A 22,771-nucleotide genomic window follows, 5' to 3' on the forward strand; every position below is an offset into this window, starting at 1 on the left:
AGAACTCCTTGATTGTTGCAGGACAAAGGAGAAAGTCATCCAAGATAACACTTGAGTCAAGTAGGCCTAGAAATAAGAGATTCTTAGAATGCTTTCAAGGCCCACCTGAAAGAATTGCCCTCTGAGGACTTTCCCTACTTCCTAGACAGCTTCTTCCACTGCAATGTTGTTTAGCACAGTCCTTAAAGCTTGATATTGTAACTGTAAAGTCAACTTTCCTTCCTAGGCAGTGTTCTAACAAAAGACAGACCCTTGACTCATATGTGCATATATCCCTGGCATTTAGCACAGGTTCTAGCACTCAACAAGTATCTGATGAATGAATTAGGAGTATTTCCTAAAGGAACTAAAACATCTATTCTTGTTTGCCTCTGACAGAGCTGATGAATAATCACATGCACATGCTAATTAGACCCATTCTAAACATGCTTCAACTTCAGGGCCTTTGGTGATAGCCTGCAGTTCTATCACTTTTCCCCCTCTGTGGCCTATCCCTATGCTCCATGCAGCTGTTTCAAACTTAATCTAATCCCAAATCCCCTGAAATCACTTCCAAAATCTATCAACAGATGTCATAATATCCTACTAAAAAATAGAGGCCATCACATTACAAATTTCTTCAATTTCTTTCTTCTAAACTTTCCTTCCTCCTTATTTAACTCTTTTTTTTCTCTCCTGCTGTTTTCTCACAAGGTAATGTCATATATGGATTCCTTCCCTTTCAACATCTTCCAGGGTTTCTCTCCATCAATCAGCCACCTTATTCTTAGACTTCCATTTTCTCTATATCCACTGAGAGAAGTATGAAGCCAATAGATCTTTCTAGCTATGATATTAATTTCTAGAAATGTGACCATGTTTAGCCACCTTGTTCTTAAACTTTCATTTTCTCTGTATCCACTGAGAGAGGTATAAAGCCAACAGATCTTTCTAGCTATGATATTAATTTCTAGATATGTGACCATGGGCAACCTCTCTAACCTCAATTTTCTCTTCTACAAAATGGGAGTAATAATCCATGCCTCACAAGATTTTAGGGGATAATTAAATGAGATACTGTACATAAAGCATTCAGCCCAATGCCTGGTACATACGCCCATTCTAAGAAATATACATCCTTCTCCTTTCCTTCTTCCCATCCAAAATCAAATCACTTCCAAGACTCTGCTTCCCATTTTTGACTACAACGTTCTCTCTTTCCTCCCTTTCCTTCCAAACCCTAAATTCTGTGCCCACGGTTCCTCTTTTCTCATTTGCTTCTCAGCCCACTTCAATCTGGCTTCTCTCTGCTCACTCCACTGAAACATCTCTCACAAATGAAACTAAGATTTCTAAATGCTCTGTGTTTCACAGATTTAAATTTTTTTCTGAAAAAGCCAAAGAAGGAATCATGAAATAAAAGACAAGATGAATGCATGAATAGATGTTATTCTCCATCATTGATCTAATTTATTTTCATGGCTTTAACTTTTCACCATATTCCATGACTTCCAAAAGTATTTCTGGTACTGTCTTTCTCCTAACTCAACTCGCTATTTCCAAGGCCTTTCTCCTACCCTCTATCTGGACATATCTTGGAACCACAGGAAAGATTTAAGCAAGAATGTATTCAGTTGCTCAAACTAGAAACTCCAGCATAGCCAGTCCTGTGACGCTGCCTTTTCTTACCTCTTGGGGCCAATCAGTCACTAAATCTTGTCAATCCACATTTAAAATATCTCTCAATATTAACTGGATCTGAATTGTGGAAGGTTTTCTAAATGTTAATAATGTTCTGGGATTCACCCACCTGTAGGTGTAATCACCCAAGTTCCTTTTCTCTTTACACAATCTCTGAACATAGATCTCCCAGTATCCATAATTTTCTAAGGGAGAGCCTCGCATGTGCTCACAAACCAACTTCAAGGTTTGCTCTTCCCTATGTTAGCTTCTCCTTATGGACGTGAGGCCTGCCCATGGTGCCATCTTTAAGTGCTTCATAATTGCCACTGTAGATGGTGCCCAATCATGGAAAATGAATGATGCTGCCTAGAATCCTCTCCCACAGGTTTCATAAAGCCATACACTTTGAGACAGCAGAGAGTGTCAGGTTTCATGCGCATGTGAAGACAGGGTCCTCCACACCACTCAGGCTGCATGCTGTTTCCCGAACTAGAAGCAGCATTACAGGCACCCCGTTCTCACAGTGCCTCTCAGAAATCTACCCCATCCTCTTTCTCACCCTTCACTCCCTAGAACTAGCACTGGGTCTCAAGATCAGGGAGGAAACCAGTGTTGTTCCATTCTCTCTACTAGACTAGTCAATGAGCTTGCAGCTCTGACAAAGATAACCTTCTCATTCTTTGTCTAGCCAATTCCCCAAACTAAAATAAATATCAGTTTTAATAAATACATGCTCCACAAATGAGATGGCACCATTCACAAGATCCACAAACAGTCAAACAGAATCCCAGTTTAGGTTACCTAGGAGACCCTATTACATTTCTTTGAAATATGAATACATGGAAAAAAAAAGGAAAATTTATTTTTCTAAAATTCATTACCTCCTTTGTGTAAAAGAAAAAAAGAAAGAATTAAAGGGAAATTGTGTGTGTGTGTATGTGCAACAATATTACGAAGGGTTGATATCTTAAATGTATAATAAAGTCAAACAAACTGATAAGAAAAAGACTAAATTGCAGTACAAAGAATGTGAACAAATTAAAAAGAGAAAATGAAAATATCTAAATAAGATATAGGAAAATATTCAGACTTACCATTAATGAAAGAATTGTAACTTAAAAGAGCAATAATATACAGCGGTTTTTTTCTGTCAAATTAGCCAAGTTTTTTTTAAATGAAAGCATCTAATGATGAGATAGATTCCCTCATATACTGCTTGTGAGAGAACAAATTGGTACAATCCCAGAAAGCAGTAAGTGGCAATATGTATCAAGAGTCTTATCATTGTTCATTTTCTTTTCAGTAGGTAATTGCTCTTCTGTGAAATGTCCCAAGGAGATAATCAGAAATGTAGATCATTTCTGTAAAGTAAAAGGGTATTTATTATGGGAACAACATGAATGCTCCCCATTAAGTAGTTGCTTAATATGTCATGGTACATCTATTAATAGAATATTATAATAGATGATAGAATAGGAAGTTTCTGAAGCCTCCATGACATAGGAAAGTAAATATAATTTAATATTTCCCTTTAAAAGTAAAATTCAATTTATTTAAATATAACAACTCAATTGTGAAAATATTTACATAAAACTGAAAGAAAATGTTAAAATATTGAGATTAATTGACACAAAAGTATGGAATTATGAGTGACTGGTATGAGAAGTGAGATTTTCATCCTCTGTAATAATTTGACATTTTTTATACAAAGGGCCCTGGTGGGAAAGGGCATAAATTATTTTTACCTATAAAATCAGCAAAATAAACACAAAGTATGACGATCAGTGCTAGATAAAATGTGGCAAATCAAGCATTTTCATTTACTCCCGGTAGAGGCTTGACAAAGATTTGAAGGAAATGTAGCAAAATGTTAATAGCAATTATTTCAGTGAGTCAGTATTAAGGTTTTTCCCCCAATTTCACATACTATTGTATATACATTAGTTTCCTAGGGCTTCTGTAACAAAGTACTGAAAACTAAGGGGCTTAAAACAACAAAACTTTATTGTCTCACAGTCTGGAGGCTAGAAGTCCCAGAGCAAGGTGTCAGCAGGGCCATGCTCCCTCTGATGGCTCTAGGGGAGAATACTTCCTTGCCCCTTCTAGCTTCTGGTGTTTGTGGCAGTCCTTGACATCCCTTGGCTTGTTCGTGCATCACTCCAGTCCAATAGCCATCTTCTTCCTGTGTGTCTTCACATCATCTTCCCTTGGGCATATCTTTCTCCATGTTCAGATTTTCCTTTTTTATAGACACCAGTCATACTGTATTAAGACCCATTTTAATGATATCATTTTAATTTGATTACCTCTTAAAGATCCTGTTTCCACATAAGGTCACATTGGGAAGTACTGAGAATTAAGACTTAAATATATCTTTGGGAGCAGGGGTGGGGTGGGGGACACAATGCAACCGATAACACAGTGTGTACCAAATTTGCTTCCATAGGCGTGTATTATGACAATCAAGAGGAAGTATTACAGAAATTAACCAGCTTCATCTTGAAATGGCTGTCAAATCTATGCCTTCTTCTCCCTTCCTATTACTTTCTTCAGAGCTGCTACTGCTGTCATTTAAACACCCATCATCCCATCATCTTTCCCAGGGCTACTGCAATAGTATCCTGACTGGTTTCTTCACCTCTGATTTTTCTCCCTTCCATACATCTTCCTCACTGTCAGACTTTTCTGATCCTGTTACTCTCCTACTTAATAACTCCTACAGATTCTAAGGTTCATAAAATTAAACCCCAACTCCTTAAACATAAATTTATAATCTGATCCCTCTTCCCTTTTTAACCTGATTGTCCATGAGTTCCTATCCATAACTCTGTTTTCCCCAACCCAAGTAGCCTACAAACTAGACTTGCAGCACTACGGTTTCATGAATGTGCTAGTCTCACATTTTGTGTTCTAGGTTCCCATGCCTTTGACCTCATTTATGAATTTATTCAAGAAACAGATATTGGACACTCACCACATGCCAGGCATTGTACTAGAAATGAGCCATTTAAAAATAAATCACACTCTGCAACTTTCAGGAGCTCAATTGAGTAGAGCACCTCAGACATGTAAATAGTACATTTGAAAATATGGTGTAAGTTCTGTTATAAAATCTCAACACATGGTACACATGGGACAGAGAAGTAGGAGGGGTCTGTTTTACTAAAGGCTTGGGAAATTTTTCATAGCAGAAGCACCCCAAGCTTTCAGAAATATGAACGGGTCCTCCAGTGCCCTGCCCCTTCTCACCTCCTCTAGGTATCTGGTAAAATTATATTCATTCTTCAATGATCAATCTCTCCAGACTTCAGGAAACCATTCACCTGGTGATTGGTGAATGGCTCCAGCATGTTTTATTCATGACTCTTTGTCTTCGCTATGGACTGAGAATGGAAACAGACATCCATCATCCATTCTCATATTGCCTCACCCCATTTCAGATGGGCACATTCAAGGTAATGTACATATTACAGATCTTCATACGAAGGTCCCTGCTATGGTCTGAATATTTGTGTTTCTCCAAAATTCATATATTGAAACCTAATCACCAAGGTGATGGTATCAGGAAGGTTGGGAGGTTGGGACTTGGGGAAGCAATTAAGTCAAGAGGATTCTCCCTCATGAATGGGATGACTGCCCTTATAAGAAAGGTTCCAGAAAGTTTCCTTGCCCTTAGCCATGTGGGGACACAGAGAAGGTGCCATTTATGAGGAACAGGCCTTCACCAGACACTGAATATTTGGGAGCCTTGATCTTGGGCTTTCCAGCCTCCAGAACTGAGAGCAATAAATTACCATTGCTTATAAATTACCTATCTAAGATATTTCTGTCATAGTAGACAAATGGACTAAGGCAGTCCCTGTTATTTATAGGAGGCTTCATAACTTTTCAAAGGCATTTTCTCCCATTACCTCACCTGAACTGCATAATGACCCTAAGAGTTAGGCAAATATGGTTATTTCCATTCTACAGATGAGGAAATCAACAAAAACTATGAGATGAACTGCCTCTTGTTCCACCGTGAGAGAGTGAACTGTAGCACATGAGCAAGAAAGAACAGAGGCCTATTCATGGAGAAAAATTTCTCCTGAGGCATAGCTCTTCCTAGTAGCACATGTATTATATCATCATTTTGCCATCTTCCTTCAAAGTATGCTTCAGCCTCTGGATTCTCTTTTATTCACTGTACCACAGTACAGACTTCTGTGTATCATATAAATGTCTTCATATTTCTGTGTCAAAGCACCAAATTTTCATAACAAAAGCCACACAGTAAAGAAGGGTCACCAAGAAAGATTCAGATGATTCCAAACTTGCCCGTACCCTATCTGAGGTCACTAATAGTTGTAATCCATTGGCCATTGCTCTTTGCCTGCCCGCCTTCTATCAGCTCCTGTTGATGTCATAGGATAATCACTAATTTATTATCATAACACCCTCTAGCTATAATGACGTTTCTCCATCGATGTTTATTGCATTTCACTGCAGCTATTTTCCATTAGGAAACACAAACAGAAATCAATATTGAGATTATTCACTAGTAGGACTGTCTCCTCCCCACAGCCACTCTTTATTAAGTGATTTTTAGTAAATCCAATATAATTTGCTGTTTCATAAGAACTCAGTCATAAACTCAGTCTTGGAGAATGCTTAAAATTTAAAAGTAAGTCAATGTACTTCTCAGGGCTGTGTTTATAGTGTGAAGCATTACTTTGTGAGTCCCAGTTGTGCCTACTGAACTTGCTAAAAGAAGATATTCTCACCTCTCCCTTTCTGAATGAGGCATACCCATTTAATTACTTTCCCATGAGTTATTTCCTTCGTAAGAATGTAGCCAAAAGCCACCTGGGACTAAAACAAAGCACATCTTTTCCCCAGCACCTGTGTTTCAGGACATTTTACACCTTGAAACCTACCAAATTGTGTCAAATCTGAACAAATCACCAGGATCCCAATTTGGAAGTGACATGAGGGCACCTGTGCTGAAAGCTTTGCCCTAGATACCTGCAAGAGGTGCAGGATGGCTCCTGCTAGTCAGGCCTGTGTGCAGAATAGGAAGCAGCTCAAGGGCATGGCACATGGCAGGGCTGAGCACACAGTGTTTGATAACACACCAGGTGAGCCAGGGCAGCTGTTACAACATTAGTATCAATAAGCTGGGGTCTGTAGAGTATTTCATAAAGCTGTGAAAAAAAATGAGATGGAGCCGCCAGTTGTCAAAGCTTATTAACCTGCCGGGATCTTTCAGATGGGTGGCTAAATAGGCATCAGTAGAGCTGTACATTCCTCCAAGGGTTGCTGCTTTCAGGAATTTCTCCTGATTTCATGTGGCTTCTCTCTTTTTCAATCTTTTTTAATCTTTAATCTCTTTAATCTCTTTCTGCCCTCTTCCCTACCTCCTCTCCACCACCATTTTATTTTTTTTTTCAGTTTCAAATTAGTACTGAAATTACCACATCGTGGAAGGTTTCTCCTTGAACAAATAAGGAAAATTTCTGCTCTGAGCCTTAGCTTTCATGAGAGAGGTAACAGCAACTAGGAAGAAGAGGAAAGGGGCGAGAGAGAAATGCCGGGGCTGGGTACATGAGTTGGAGAGCAGCACCCAGCAGGCACAAATTTCTAGATAAGGATTTCCTCTGCACAAATTCAGCATCCCCTCTGGGGCTCCAGTTACCAATGGGGCAGAATGGAGCTGCCCACTCTGACCTGCACACCCACTCCTCTTCCTCCTGGGGCTGGCATCCATCTTAGTCCAAGGCGCATAGCCTTAGGCTGTTGGAGCTGGGCTTCCAGGATGAGGGAGAGCTTCCAGCTGACTTACATTCTGTTCGCCAGTGAAGCCCAGTGGGACACACTACAAAAGTTGTGCCCATGAGCTCCCCAAACAGAGGCTGAAACGCTCGGTGCTATCAGATGCTCCCTGACTCCTTTGCGGGGCACCTAAACCGACTCTTCTTGCAGCAATCACATAAATTGCACTGAATTCCCAGCCACTGCCCTTCATCAGCCTGTTACGGGATCAATATCTAGTCATACTGCATGAAACCATCCTGCTCCTCTCACAGGAAATGAGTGCATTTTGATTTTTTTCTTTCTGTTTTTAAATCTGTGCAATAGAATAGGAATAAGGCTTAGGAATAATGATTCATTACCTCCTTAAGTGCACATCCAGGATGCAAAGCCTCTCCTAAAACCCCTAAAAAGCAATTTGGAGTAGGAAAAAGAGAAAGATGATCTAGAGAAATGACTATGTTGTTATTATGCTGCTTGACTTCCTGACAAAAATAGACGCTTTGTCTGATGCAGTGCTGGCAGGTGAGGTAGAAGCTTCATGTCCTTTACATTTGGAAACCTGGATTTAAGCAGACTTCAGAGTCATAAGTAAAAGCTATTTCCCAAACACAATTGATGCACATCACAAGCTCCTTGTCCTCCTGAGGTCATTGTGGCTCCATGTTTATTGATGAGTGTGCTTCATCCTAATCAGTATTCAAATCAGAGCATCTGACTTATTTTAAACTCAATTTCACCTGTACTGTGGTTTTGGAAGTTGTTTAAAAAATGAAACCTTTACTAACAGCACAAAAAACAACAAGCATGAAGTAACAGAAGGTTTTGCAAAGACTATAGAAAAAGGGGGGGGAATGCCAGTGATTACTCAGGAAAAAATCTTTGGAAAACGTTCCGTACAAAAACAATTTCTGCTGATGTGTCATGTCTTGCAAGTTTTCTATGAGGCATCAGTGTCTCTTTAAAGAAACATTTGTCAGGAAGGGTGAGTTTGAAATGTGTCATCTTAATTATTATGTGAGGAACCTTCAAATTCAAAATGATTTTTTGATTCACCCACTGAGTGAAATACTTGAAAGTTAACCGAACTTTCTTTCAACATTACCAAGATTTTCTGCTCCTATGACTTCCAGTCCAAATAGCCTAGCAACACGAGGACAGAGATAAGTCTAACAGTTAAACTCTACTCTCTGAACCATGAAAAAAAATCAATAAAAAGTTGTTGCTGGTATGATAAGAGTGAGGATATGACTGTCACCTGTGCTGGTGTCACAGATGGGCAGGTTAAGTCTCTTGCAGGTATCTGTAATCATGGAAGAACTTTAGTGCCCTTCAAGTCCTCTCTAAACTTAGCAATTTCCAGAGAAGCAGTATCCGAAGAAATGCTGCCAGCTTCCTCTATTGGTTTCTCCAACTGCTACAGCCCCTATCTCTTTAAGTTGCTCTTTAGCATCCATGAAACAAGAATGGGAAGATAATGTGAGTTGGGTGCGTATGTTCACATTAGTTCATTTGAATTATATGAATTACTTTAATCAAAGCTAGAGGACATCAGTCATGCAGATAATGTCTGCCTTGAAAACTCAGTAAAGCCCCTAAGCAAGCATGAAAACACATTTCGCATGGGGGATCAGCACTACCTTGAACAGATCTAACAGGTGAATCTTAAGGAAGCTCTGTGGCTATGGGAAGGTGTCAGGGAGTAAGTCCATGTGGGCTGATACATCAGCATGGAAGGGCTGGCCAAGTATAAGGGAAAGGAATCCAACAGCAAGCTGGATTGTATAACACTCTAGAAAGCAGAAATCAGGACTCCAACCCAATATGTTTCTAAAGCTTCCATGAACTCCCTAATGGCACAGAAGAGTGAAAACATGAACCTACTGTAGACTCAGTTGGGATGTGTTGATTAGGAATTGTGAAAGATCCCTAAGTTCTATTAGCAACAATTTCAAAATATCTTTGAATTCTCCTGGTTTAGCATAAAAGCCAAAAGAAACATGTAATACACTCTGTAATGAATGATTATTGGTTGTAATATAAACCAAATCGACTATCATTTTTCATAGAATAAAGCTTTGCATGTTTATCCCATGTGCACCGAGGGCACCCAACTACCAATCTAAGAAGCAGACCTCTAACCTACTTAGACTCAGTCTTTAAAGACAAAATGTGGGGTAGGTAATACATCAGTGGTCTAATCTTCTCCTTAATAAGATGATTTGGTGGAGAAAAAGGGTCCACTATAAGTATAGAAAAAGTCTGCTCAAGGGACTTAGAGATCACTGTCTCTTCAGTGTCAGGCCAAGACAAAAGGGGACTAAAAACAGACATGATCAATCTTGGGAGAACACATAGTACATATTCAGTTTAGAATTTAAAACATTTATAAGGATAAAATTTCTAGCTTAAAAGAGGCCAACGTAGTATGATTAACTGACTTTGGAGGCTTTTGAGGGGTCTAGGCCTCCAAATAAGGCAAAGTGTTGTAAAACTTATATTAGCAAAATTGGATCCTAGAAAGTGTTAGATAATTTGGAATTGATCAATAACATCAATGATCTCTACAAGCATTTCCTTTCAAAAACCACCCTAAATAAGCAACAATCCGGGTAAAAAGTATATTGTTCTTTGAAATCATCACCATTCACTTTCAACTAGTATGCTATTTTAAACTTCCCAGTGTAAAAGTTCAGCAGCCAGCCCTGGATTTTACCTGGAACTGTTAATAACCACAGGCAAACTCTATTTCATTATAATAAAGGTATAATGTTATAATGTAAGTTACCTGTCAGAATGGCTCTTTGGTATGCATGTGCCTTATGAACTGGCATTTAGGTTTGTTCCAATTTTTTTCCATTAAAACATCACTTTGGCCAGGCATGGTGGCTCGTGCCTGTAATCACAGCACTTTGGCAGGTCAAGGCAGGTGGATCATGAGGTCAAGAGACCGAGACCATCCTGGCCAACATGGTGTACTAAAAATACAAAAAATTAGCTGAGCACGGTGGCATGCTCCTATAGTCCCAGCTACTTGAGAGGCTGAGGCAGGAGGATCACTTGAACCTAGGAGGTGGAGGTTGCAGTGAGCTGAGACAGCGCCACTGCATTCTAGCCTGGCGACAGAGCAAGATTCTATCTCAAAAATAAAAAATAAAAAAAAAATCACTTCATCGAGTTCACATTTGTATCATTATCTCTTTAAAGTGAAATTGTTGAATCAAATCCATGAATATTTCACATTTTGAAGCATTCTAGAAGAGTTTTTCCAATTTACCACTAACAGTACATAGTTTCAAAGTTTTTCCCACACTTTTATTGATTTAAAGTTTTGCCATTATTTTTATCTTTGGCAACCTGGAGAGAGAAATTTTTTTTTTTCCTATATCCCTTTTTTTCCACAGGCAGGCAACTTTATCTTTTTACCAAGCATTCCAAGTGACACTTATGATCAGGAAAGTTTGGAAAACAATTAGAAGAAAGATATGAAACTAATTTGTGCCTTTAAAAAAACACTCAACAGTAAATTTCTGAATTAATATTTTTTCTTCTGTTTTAGAAAATCCACGTTATAGACTATGCTAAACATAAAGATTTAAGATTACTGCAATGTAGCTCTAAAAGAAAACTTAAATACTACCTGGAACTTAAAGAGAACTGTGATGAACTTAAAGAGAGCTAAACATAAAGATTTAAGATTACTGCAATGTAGCTCTAAAAGAAAACTTAAATACTACCTGGAACTTAAAGAGAGCTGTGATGAACTGAAACTGGCTCACATTGGCTCATGAGAGTCAACTGTTAGTTACGTGGGAAATTTGCAAACCACTTGTTAAACACAGCCATTATTAAAAAGTATATAAACTTGCAAGTTAATAATGTTAAAAACAAAGGTAAATACTCAAAGTTATCAATTTCCAATTATTTTAGAACACATTAATAGTATGTGCTTTTGAAGTTATTTATATCTATTTTAACTATGGTGGAAACACCACTACTGCACATCTCATCCCAACTCTGTTCAGTGATATTATATGGACAGTCTGAAATCTGCCATGGTGTGAATATTTATACCAAGAAAATCAGCAAATGCTACTTACAAGTCCTGATTGCCCACACCAGGGTCGGCAAATGTTTTCTGTAAAAGGCCACATAACAAATACTTCAGGTGTTTAAAGCTATGTAATATCTATCACAACTCATCAATTCTGCCATTGTTTCACAAAAGGCATCAAATACATATGTAAATGTCATATGTAAATATCACATAGATGCAATATATATTAAATATATCCTATATATAAAATATATATATCAAATATCATATATATGTAAATAAATTGGTATGGCAGAATTTCACCCATGGTGAGCCAGGTTTGTCCTGAGGATCATAATTTGCCAAAACCTGAACTAGACTTAAGAATGTGCATTAATTAATCTACTTACATAAAGTAATAATAAAGAAAGGACCATAGACTGGGTGGCTTAAAAAACATAAATTTATTTTCTCACACTTCCAGAGGCTAGAAAACCCAAGATCAAAGTCCAGGAGGGTTTGGTTTCTGGTAAGGGCTCTCTTCTTGGCTTGCAGATGGCCACCTTCTCTCTGTAATCTTGTATGATAGAGAGAGAGACACAGAGAGAGAGAGAGCAAGCTCTCATGTGTCTTGTAATACACCCTCACTCATAACTTAATCTCAGTGACCTCTGTGTAGCCCCTATCTCCAAATGTATTTACATCAGGGGTTAGGGAATATATTGAGGGGACACAATTCAGTCTATAGCACAAAGTGATACAGAAAATGTTACTAAAGCAGATTAAACATTAAAGTATGTCATATCTCTAGCCATCACATTATAAGAATGTATTTTTCCAGTATAAGCATACTTAACTTTATTGTACTACACCTTATTGTGCTTCATAGATATTGGATTTTTTTGCAAATTAAAGATTTGTAGCAACCCTGCATCAAGCATCTATGAGCGCCATTTTTCCAAAATGTACTCACTTTGTGTCTCTGTGTCACATTTTGGTAATTCTTGAACTATTTAAAAATTGTAATTGTTATTAAACAATAACAATGGTTATCTGTAATCAGTGATCTTTGTTATAACGATCTGTGATCAGTGATCTTTGATGTCACTATTGTAATCGTTTGGGGACACCATGAACCACACCCATATGAGATGGTGGACTAAATGCTGTGTGTGTTCTGACTGACTCCACCAATGGGCCATTTCCTCTTCTCCTCCTTGTGCCTCCTTACTCCCTCAGACATAACAATACTAAAATTATGCCAGCTGATAACCTTACAATGGCCTTTAAGTGTTTGAGTGAAAGGAAGAGTTGTGCATCTCTCAATTTATATTAAAAGTCGGAAATAATTGAGCTCAGTGAGAAATGCGTATCAAAAACTGGGACAGACTGAAAGCTAGACTTCTTGTGCCAAACTGTTAGCCAAATTGTGGATGCAAATACAAATTTATTGAAGGAAATTAACAGTGTGAATGTATAAGGGACTTAAACAACTCAATCGCAAAAATAATTAAATAATCTCATTAAAAATGGGCAAAAGATCTGAATAGAATTTCTCAAAAGAAGACATACAAATGGCCAACAGGTATGTAAAAAAATTCTCAATGTTACTAATCATCAGGGAAATGTGAATTAACATCACAACAAGCTATCATCTCACCCCAGTTATAACGGCTATTATCAAAAAGACAGAAAAATGACAAACATTGGTGAGGATGCAGAGAAAGGGGAATGCACATACGCTGCTGGTGAAAAGGTAAATTAGTATAACAGCTATGGAGGACAGTATAGAGGTTCCCAAAAAAACTAAAAGTAGAGCTATCATATGATCCAGCAACCCCCTACTAATTATATACCCAAAAGAAAAGAAATCATTATATCAAAGAGATATCTGCACTCCCAGGTTTACAGAAGTACAATTCATAATAGTCAAGAAATGGAATCAACCTAAGTACCCATCAATAAATGAATGAATTTTTAAAATGTGATATATACATAAAATGGAATATTACTCTGCCATTAAAAGAATGAAATCTTGTCATGTGCAACAACATGGATGGAAAAGGAGAACAAGAACATTATGTTAAATGAAATAAGCCAGGCACAGAAAGACAAATGTCACATGTTCCCACTCATATATGGGAGCCAAAAAAAATTGATCTCATGGAGGTAGTGAATAGAATGGTGGTTACGAGACATTGAGAAAGGTAGTAAGGAGAGGGGATTTAAGAGAGGCTGGTTAATGGGTGAAAAAATGCAGTTAGGTAGAAAAAAAACTGACCTAGTGGTCCAATGCACAATAGGGTAACTATAATTAGCAATAAATGTGTATTGTGGAATAGCTGGAAAAGTAGATTTAGAACGTTCTCATCACAAATGTTTAAGATAATGGATATCCCAATTACCCAGATTTGATTACTACACAATGTATGCTTGTATCAAAATATCACATGTATCCCATAAGTACAACTACTATGTATTCATAACATTTTTTAATGGAAAAAAAAAAAACTGCTACTCTAGTGAACGTGTGAATGACAAGAAAACAAAACAGCCTTATTGATGATATGGAGAAAGTTTTAATGGTCTGGAAAGAAGATTAAACCAGCTACAACAGTCTCTTATGCCAAATCTAATTCAGAGCAAAGTCCTAGTTCTCTTTAATTTTATGAAGGCTGAGAGACGTGAGGAAGTGGCGGAAGAAAAGTATGAAGCTAGCAGAGGATGGTTCACAAAGTTGAAGGAAAGAAGTTGTCTCCATAACTTAAAAGCACAAGGTAAAGCAGCAAGTGCTAGTGTAGAAGCTGCAGCAAGTTATCCAGAAGATCTAGGTAAGATAATTGATGGAGGTAGTTTTACTCAACAACAGATTTTCAATGTAGACATAGCCTTCTATTGGAAGAAGAAGTTATCTAGGATTTGCATAGCTAGAGAGAAGTTAATGGCTGGCTTCAAAGCTTCAAAAAAAAGGCTGACTTTCTTGTTAGAGGATAATGCAACTGGTGACTTGAAGTTAAAGCTAATGTTCTTTTACCATTCTGAAAATCATAGGTCTTTAAGAATTATGCTAAATCTATTATACTCTGCTTGTGTTCTGTAAATGGAACAAGAAAGCCTGGATAACAACTTGTCTATTGACAGCATAACTTACTGTTATGTTAAAACTTACTGTTTTAAGCCCACTGTTGAGAACTGCTGCTCAGAAAAAAAACATTCCTTTGGAAACATTATTGCTCATTGACAATGCACATAGTCACCCAAGAGCTCTGATGCAGACGTATAAGACAATTAACATTTTCATGCCTGCTAAAACAACATCCATTCTGCAGCCCATGGATCAAGGAGTCATTTTAACTTTTAAATTTTATTATTTAAAAATATATTTCATTAGACTATAGCTCTGAGAGATGGTGATTCCTCTGATGGATCTGGGCAAAGTAATTTGAAAACCTTCTAGAAATGATTAATCATTCTAGATTAAGAACATTCATGATTCGTGGAAGGAAGTTAAAATATCAACATTAATAAGACTCAGAAAGAAGTTGATTTTAATCCTCCTGGATGACTTTGAAGAGTTGAAGGCTTCAGTGGAGGAAATAATTGCAGATGTGGTGAATTAACAAGAGAACTAGAGTCAGGAGTGAAGCCTGAATATGTTACTGAATTGCTACAATCTCATGATAAAAAAAAAAAAAAAAAAAACTTGAACAGATAAGTTTCTTCTTATGGATGAGCAAAGAAAGTGGTTTCCTGAGATGGAATATACTCCTGGTGCAGATGCTATGAATATCGCTGAAATGACAACAAAGGATTTAGAATATTGCATAAACTTAGTTGATGGAGAGCAGCAACAGGGTATGAGAGGATAGACTCCAATTTTGTAAGAAGTTCTACTGTGGGAGAAATGCTATCAAACAGCATCGTATGCTACTGAGAAATATTCTGTGAAAGGAAAAGTCAGTCGATGTGGCAAACTTCATTCTTATCTTACCTTAAGAAATTGCCACAATGACCTAAACCATCGCCCTGATAAGTCAGCACCCATCAGCATCAAGGCAAGACCCTGCCCCAGCAAAAAGATTATGACTAGGCTGAGCGTGGTGGCTCACGCCTGTAATCCAATCCCACAAGGGGGCGGATCACTTGAGGTCAGGAGTTCAAGACCAGCCTGGTCAACATGGTGAAACCTTGTCTCTACTAAAAACACAAAATTAGACAGATGTGGTGGTACACACCTGTAATCCCAACTACTCAGAAGGCTGAGGCAGGAGAATCGCTTGAACCCAGGAGGCAGAGTTTGCAGTGAGCCAAGATTGCACCACTGCACTCCAGCCTGGGCAACAAAGTGAGACTCCATCTCAAAAAGAAAAAAAAAATGACTAGCTGAAGTCTCAGATGATCATTAGCATTTTTTAGCAATAAAGTATTTTTAAATTACGGTACAGACATTGTTAATTATACATAATGTTAATGCATCCTTAATAGGTTACAGTAGTACAAACATAACTTTTATATTCTCTGGGAAACCAGAAATTTGTGTGAATCACTTTATTGCAGTGGTCTGGAACTGAACCCATAATATCTCCAAGGTATACCTGTATTTGAAGGCTGTTATCTTTATTTGAAGGCTAATTCAACAAAGAACTCACTCATGTCTTTGAAAGACAAATGAAGTTCGACCATACAAGTTTTTGGTTTTGCTTTCATCTTAATCATTAACATAAATATAAATGTGAACCAACATACCTGTTGGAACTATATCATTCATCAATTGCAGTCATAAATTGGCTATGGATATAAAAATTTGACAAAAATCAGTGAACAAATGTTATGGGAATCACTTGGCCACTTGAGATTTCCAATAAAGAGTATGGTATTTTGTATTATTATTTGTAAATTTGGGGCTACATATCCTTTATATTATAAATACATAATTGTATAATTGTATGTGAGTGTATGTATTTAGGGAGGAGGGGAACCAGCTTTTGAACACTTGCTAACCCACTGCTTTCATTATTATTTTATTAATAAGGAAAATCTACCAAAGAGATGCCTACTGTCCTCTCCACTAGTGAACACATTTTGTTTTTGCTTGCACAGTATCTTTTCCCAATTCTACTGGTAATACACCCTGGTTTTCCTTTGGGATCTATCCCCTTTTATATTTCAAGTGGTCTTGGTAAACAAGTGTGGATTATATTATCTCTTCTGATTTTGAGACTATCTTCATGATAAGAAGCAAAGATACCGATATCCTTTTGTACTTCAAGGAAATTGAGGTTTATTACACACAGAAGGACTTGCTTGAGTCCATATGGGAAACTAGCTGCGGGGCTGAGCCTTGAACCCAGGTGTTCAGACTCTTATCTGCCTCAGTAGCTGTGTCCTCTTGGCTCTCGTGTGACACATCTGATTGTCATGCCTGCTTAACTTTGACATACCTCTCTGTGCTTTCTGCTCTATACAACACCCTCACCTGTCTCTTGTCCCCAACTCCCAGTCATAGCGTTGGGCCTTCTAGTCCCCCCATCATCACTTCCTCCCCATCCCTGCCTCACATAGAGATAACGTGATGATGTTGAAGGACCAAGCTACAAGGTCACTTTTACCAGGCCCCGAGCTATGAGACCATTCTACTGTCCAACACATGTACAACATCAGCCTCTGCCTTCCAGACTCCACAACACAATGAAGCATATGGCAGAGGGAAGGAACAAGATCAAAAATGACAATTTTCTGATTATACAGATGTTGCCCTAATTTTTACGACTTCCCACAACTAAAACATATAAGAAACTCAGTTCTAAATTAGAGGCTTTATTTGTGAAAACTGTCTTTGAGTAAATGGCTCATTAAGGGACAAAGTAAATGAGATCTTCACTAGACAGTGACTAGGCATTCATTAGGAGACGGGGGGAGGCCAAAAAGTCTTCCAGATGCCAACACCATTACTTCTCTTGGGCTGACAAGCTCTCAATTTGCCTAGATTTCTCTACTGCTCTAATTGGTTGATTTACTCATTCATTCACCATACAGTCCCTCACTAATACTCACCGCAAACTTATATTTGCTAAGGATTATATATATATTTTTATATACATATAAATAATATATATAATTTCTTCACACACAGTTTTCTTGACAAATTATTATTAAAAATTTATGTGATACTACTGATATTACACATTTAAATGGTTTTTATTTCATATAAATCATAGGTAGGGAGAATTGATGAGTTGACAGGTTTAAAGACAAAAGAAAGGTAACAATGAATGGGGGCAAGAAGGCAGAAAGCAAGTGAGAAATAAGAAAGAAAATAAATATTTACTTACCTACCATTCCCAAGAACTGCAGGAGGCTGTGACAATGGTTCAAGCCCTCAGTTTGCAGATGACTTGAGGCCAGCTCAGTTTCTTTCTAAAGTTCAGTGTTGTTGGCTATAAAGCAGAAATAATGAAATGAGATTATGCATATAAAAAGCGTTTTCTGCAAACTGTGACACATTAAACAAGTGTTAATTGTAATTTTTATTATCTTTAGTTCCTTTATCTCACATTACTTTGAAATTAAAGGACATGAATCATTGCTATGACCTCCTTTGTGTACACTGGACACTTCAATGTGGTTGACTGACTAATTTGATGAGTGAAGAATCAGCTAAAGAGACGGGGCCAGCTCCACATATAGACAAATATTGCTGTGCTTTTTAGAAGGACCAGAAGGCCTCATGAGCATAAATAACTACCTTTATTTCCTGGTTCCTGCCTAAAATTTGTTAAATATTCATCTCTTCAGGTAAAATCTCTGTTTCTTTAAAACAAAAATATCATTGGAAGGGTATCTTACCCATAATTTATTTTCAATCATTTGGAAGCCAGACTTACAAAGAATCAGGAAGACAATCTTAGTGGATGTGAGGCCCAAAGACACTTGCTATCCCAGACAAAAAGGAGAGTGTGCACTGGGAAGGCTGATAACCAAGACAGCAAGTTGCCTAATTCACAATTTTCCCTGCAGCTAATTTCCATTCCTAATGTCCCTGAATTTTAGCGATATTCTCTGCTTTCTGAGTTTGAACACTTCAGGAAATTTTTGGAATTAAGCCATATTTCTCATATGTGTAAGATATAACCTGTAATTCAAGTTTTTGAATAAAAATGGATATTTGCAATTCCCCCAATCAGAAGACACCTACTTTTTAAAAAATTTTATGCACTTAAAGTGAAAAAAGTGCCTGAGGTTTTCAACAGAGCTGTGGTTATAGGTTGAAAACTTCAGACTTGTCACTGTTAAAAGGTTCTCACTAAGCTGAATGCACATTTTAGAACTCTTCTGCCCAAACCCTGTAAAAGTTAAAACTTGAATCTATTTATCTAAGGAAAACCCTACCTGTTTGTCACACGTATATTCATCTATTACTGTTTTCAACCAATAGAATTTTACCTTAAGCAAATCAGTGATGCTATAAAATTACACACGTAGGTAGAAACACCGGAAACAAAGTGCAAGACAAAGTTATCTGATTGCCAGACTTGCAAATGTTTGTTTCTAAGAGTATGTATATATACACTCACATTTAAGAAAAAATGTAGAAAGTCTGATATAGTAAAGTGATTAAGATCCTAGAGTCAGACAGACTGGTTTCAAATCCCAGCTCTGTTTGTATTATCTATTTAGCATTAAAGAAATTTCTCCAACTTTCTATGCCTCAGTTTCTTCTTCTGTAAAATGACTATAATAACATTAACTCATAGTCTTATTGTGAAGCTTATATGAGATAAATCATATAAGACAATGTATCTAGCACCAGAATATACCTATATTTCAATAAACGTTAGCTAGCATTATTATTGTTATTATTGGAATGAATAAGAGCTGAATATTGTAAGTGGAATGCCTCACAAAATGGGAACAAAAATATCATCCAAAATAGTTACTTAACTCTTGCAGTCATGTGAAGAAAAGAGGAAAAAATATCTCTACCATATCCTGAAATCTAAAAACCATATTTCAAATTGACAGGCTCAATCATGCACTCCTCCAACGATTCAGGATGGAACAAAAGGAGAATGTTGAACACAAGTTAAAAACAGGAATCACGCCAACTACAGCATTTTCTCAAAAAAATTTTCTTTTAAAACTGCCAAAAAGTTTCATGTGTTAATAATTACAGGAATCTCATAGATCTAATTGTTTCAAATCAGAATGTCTTACAATTAACCAATATGTTTTCTAATCTTGCCAGAGGTAACATACATCTTTATGGTATGCTGAAAAGACCACAAGAACTCAGAGACTTCCTGGAGTGTTTGATCTAACAAATTAGATATTTTAAAAGAGTTTACATGCTTATAAATAAGACTACCTCAACAGGTTTAAGAGTGCTAGCTGGAGACCACCCACCTGATGGACAAAACTTGTGAAAAGCAAGTCATCTCAGCGCAGTCTACCAGGAATACAGACCTCTGAGGTACTCCAGAGATCTCTGAAAGAAAATCTCTCACTCCAAATCTAAACTAATGGAAATTGAGTGGAAGTCCATGTATGAGTTGATGATAGAGCTCAAAATAAAACTTTTTCAACTAATGCACATAGATTATTCTGGTCAATAGATTATTTGAGAGCATACGAAATGCCAAAGTTCAATGTTTAATAAAACAATTCAAATGAGAAATATACAGAATGCAGTAAGGGCTAAAAAAAAAACTATACAGTCTCTCTTGCCTTTCCCCTTAGCCAATCACTGACTTAGGTTAACTTTATTTCCTAAGCAACTCTTTAACTTTCCCTGCTTTCCATCTCATTACCACTGCCCTTATTCAGTCCCTCAAACATGTCTTAAACCTGGAGTAAGATAATATAATGGTGTATAAGGATATAAGGAGAAAGGCCAACTTTACTTTCCAGTACCTTTCCTCCAGTCTTGCCCTGCCATCCATCTAAAATGCTAATCTGAGTTTATCATTCCCTGCTTAAAGTCTTCCAAGGGCTCCCTGAGCCTTTGGGATAAAGAACAAACTGCTTAGCATGACAGCCAAGGTCACCGTCTCCCACATCCCATCCCCCATGCCTCCTACACAATTTGTCTCATAGGCAATACTGAATGTCTCTAATACTTCGAACATGCCCTGTTGACTCACACCCCTCCTCTACATCTTGGCATATATAATTCACTCTGCCTGAAATGTCTGTATAAAAACTCCTACTCGCTCATCTTTCAAATTTCAACTCAAATGTTATCTCTTTTTCTTGCCTGCTTTTTTTTCTCTGCTCTCATTTTGCCTTGAATATAACCATGAGATTTGCTTATCTTATTGTTTTGTAAAATGGTTTGTTTTCCAGTTTGCATCCTGGCTATGCTGTAAAGTCCTCCAACCTTGATATTATTATGGTTTGTATTTCCTTTGTATATAGTGCCTGGCCAAAAGTAGGAACTCAAGGACAAAAAAACTGAACAAAAGAAGGAAGAGAGGCAAGGAAGGAGGGAACGAGGGAGGAAAGGAGGAAGACTATGCTTGCAAAATCTGAGGATTATTTTATTATCAAAGGCAACTTCTTGGACTAAGAACGCACATAAATTGAAGGATGGATAGATACGTAGTGGATGGATGGATGGATGGATGGATGGATGGATCGATGGATGGATGGATGGATGGATGGACAGATAATTGATAGATGATAGAAAGATAGAGAGAGAGAGAGAGAAAGAGAGAGAGAAAGAAAAACTCCTGATACAATACAAACTTAATTGTCAGGATCTCTAATGTAAATGTCACTTTATTGACCTTTCAGAATTTATCAGCCAAAACTTCTAAAACTTCATACATTGATCTTTTCTGGAGTGAGAGGAAAAGGACATGTTTCAAACAACAAATAACAGGATAAATAACTCCAAAGTGCTTTGGAATGACAATAAGAGACTAATCATCTCTGATTGAGTCAAAGTAAATAAAGTTTAAAATTTTTAACAACGTATATATTCTGATAAAATGATGGTCTCACTTTGATTGAAGTGTGTTATTTATCCTGTATGTCTTTATCCTTTTAGGGACTGAATTTGAGACAGAAATGATAATTTCATTTTTCATAAGCCTAGAATGGCTGTAGGTACACCATTCTGTGCACCAGAATAAGAAAGTATCTTGGCTTTGTGAAGTGAGATTATCTGTCAGTAGAAAAAGAAATATGCCTTTCTTTTCTATTTCACAGAATTTCTCCTGCTGTTAGGATCTGACTTGGCTGAGTGGTAAGAACATGTTATATATCTTAATAATCTTCTTTCCTAAAATTTTGTTTACTATAAAAAAAATTCAAAGTATCTTAGCCAACCTTGAATTCTAAGCTAAAGTCATTATTCTGAACTTTAAAACTTAACTTTAGATGTTTCACAGATATATGATAGAAGCATATCATAAATATTTAAGCTATCTTTCTAAAGATTTAAATATTCAGTTTAGGTTTATAAATATGGTACCTGGCCTTAAGAAATTTACAATCCAGAAGGAGAGATAAGGCAAATACATAAATCATGGTCATGCAAGAAAAAAGTAGGATCCATATTATAATAGAGTTATAAATAAATATGGTATAAGACCACAGAAGAGAAAGCAATTAATTCTACGTGGAAAGATCATAATTATGCATAAAAATTTATGTGGAAGAAGACCGTGATGCATTCCCTAAACTTTCACAGCCTGATTTAGATGTCAAAACAACAAACTCTTTCTGTCCAGGACTCAGCTGAGATATTTCCTCCACAAATTTGATTTGGGTGGAAGGTGGCATTTTGGCTGGCTAGAATAAATGCAGACAGCTTCACACACCATTCTCCCTTTCCCATCAGGGAAGGACCTAGAAATGCATGGGAGCTTGGGTTTTGTAACTAGAGAATGGAGGAATGTGTTTTCCTTAGGGTAGAAGGGGCAGATGAGAGAAGGATGGCCATCATAGTTTATTTACAGTCTGTCTGGCCTGTGGACTGGTTTTAAATCATATTTGGCAAAAAAAAAAAAAAGCCAGGTGTGGTGGCCTGTGGTCCCAGCACTTTGGGAGGCCAAGGCGAGTGGATCACTTGAGGTCAGCAGTTAAAGCCCAGACTAGCAAAGATGGCAAAACCCTGTCTCTACTAAAAACACAAAAATTAGCTGCACATGGTGGTGCACACCTGTAATCCCAACCACTCAGGAGGCAGAGTTTGCAATGAGCCGAGATCATGTCACTGCATACCAGGGCAAGATTCTGTTTTATATATATAAAACATATATATATATATAAATATATTCA

This window comes from Colobus angolensis, unplaced genomic scaffold (assembly GCF_000951035.1).
Source record: "Colobus angolensis palliatus isolate OR3802 unplaced genomic scaffold, Cang.pa_1.0 Scaffold213, whole genome shotgun sequence".
Lineage (NCBI taxonomy): Eukaryota > Metazoa > Chordata > Mammalia > Primates > Cercopithecidae > Colobus > Colobus angolensis.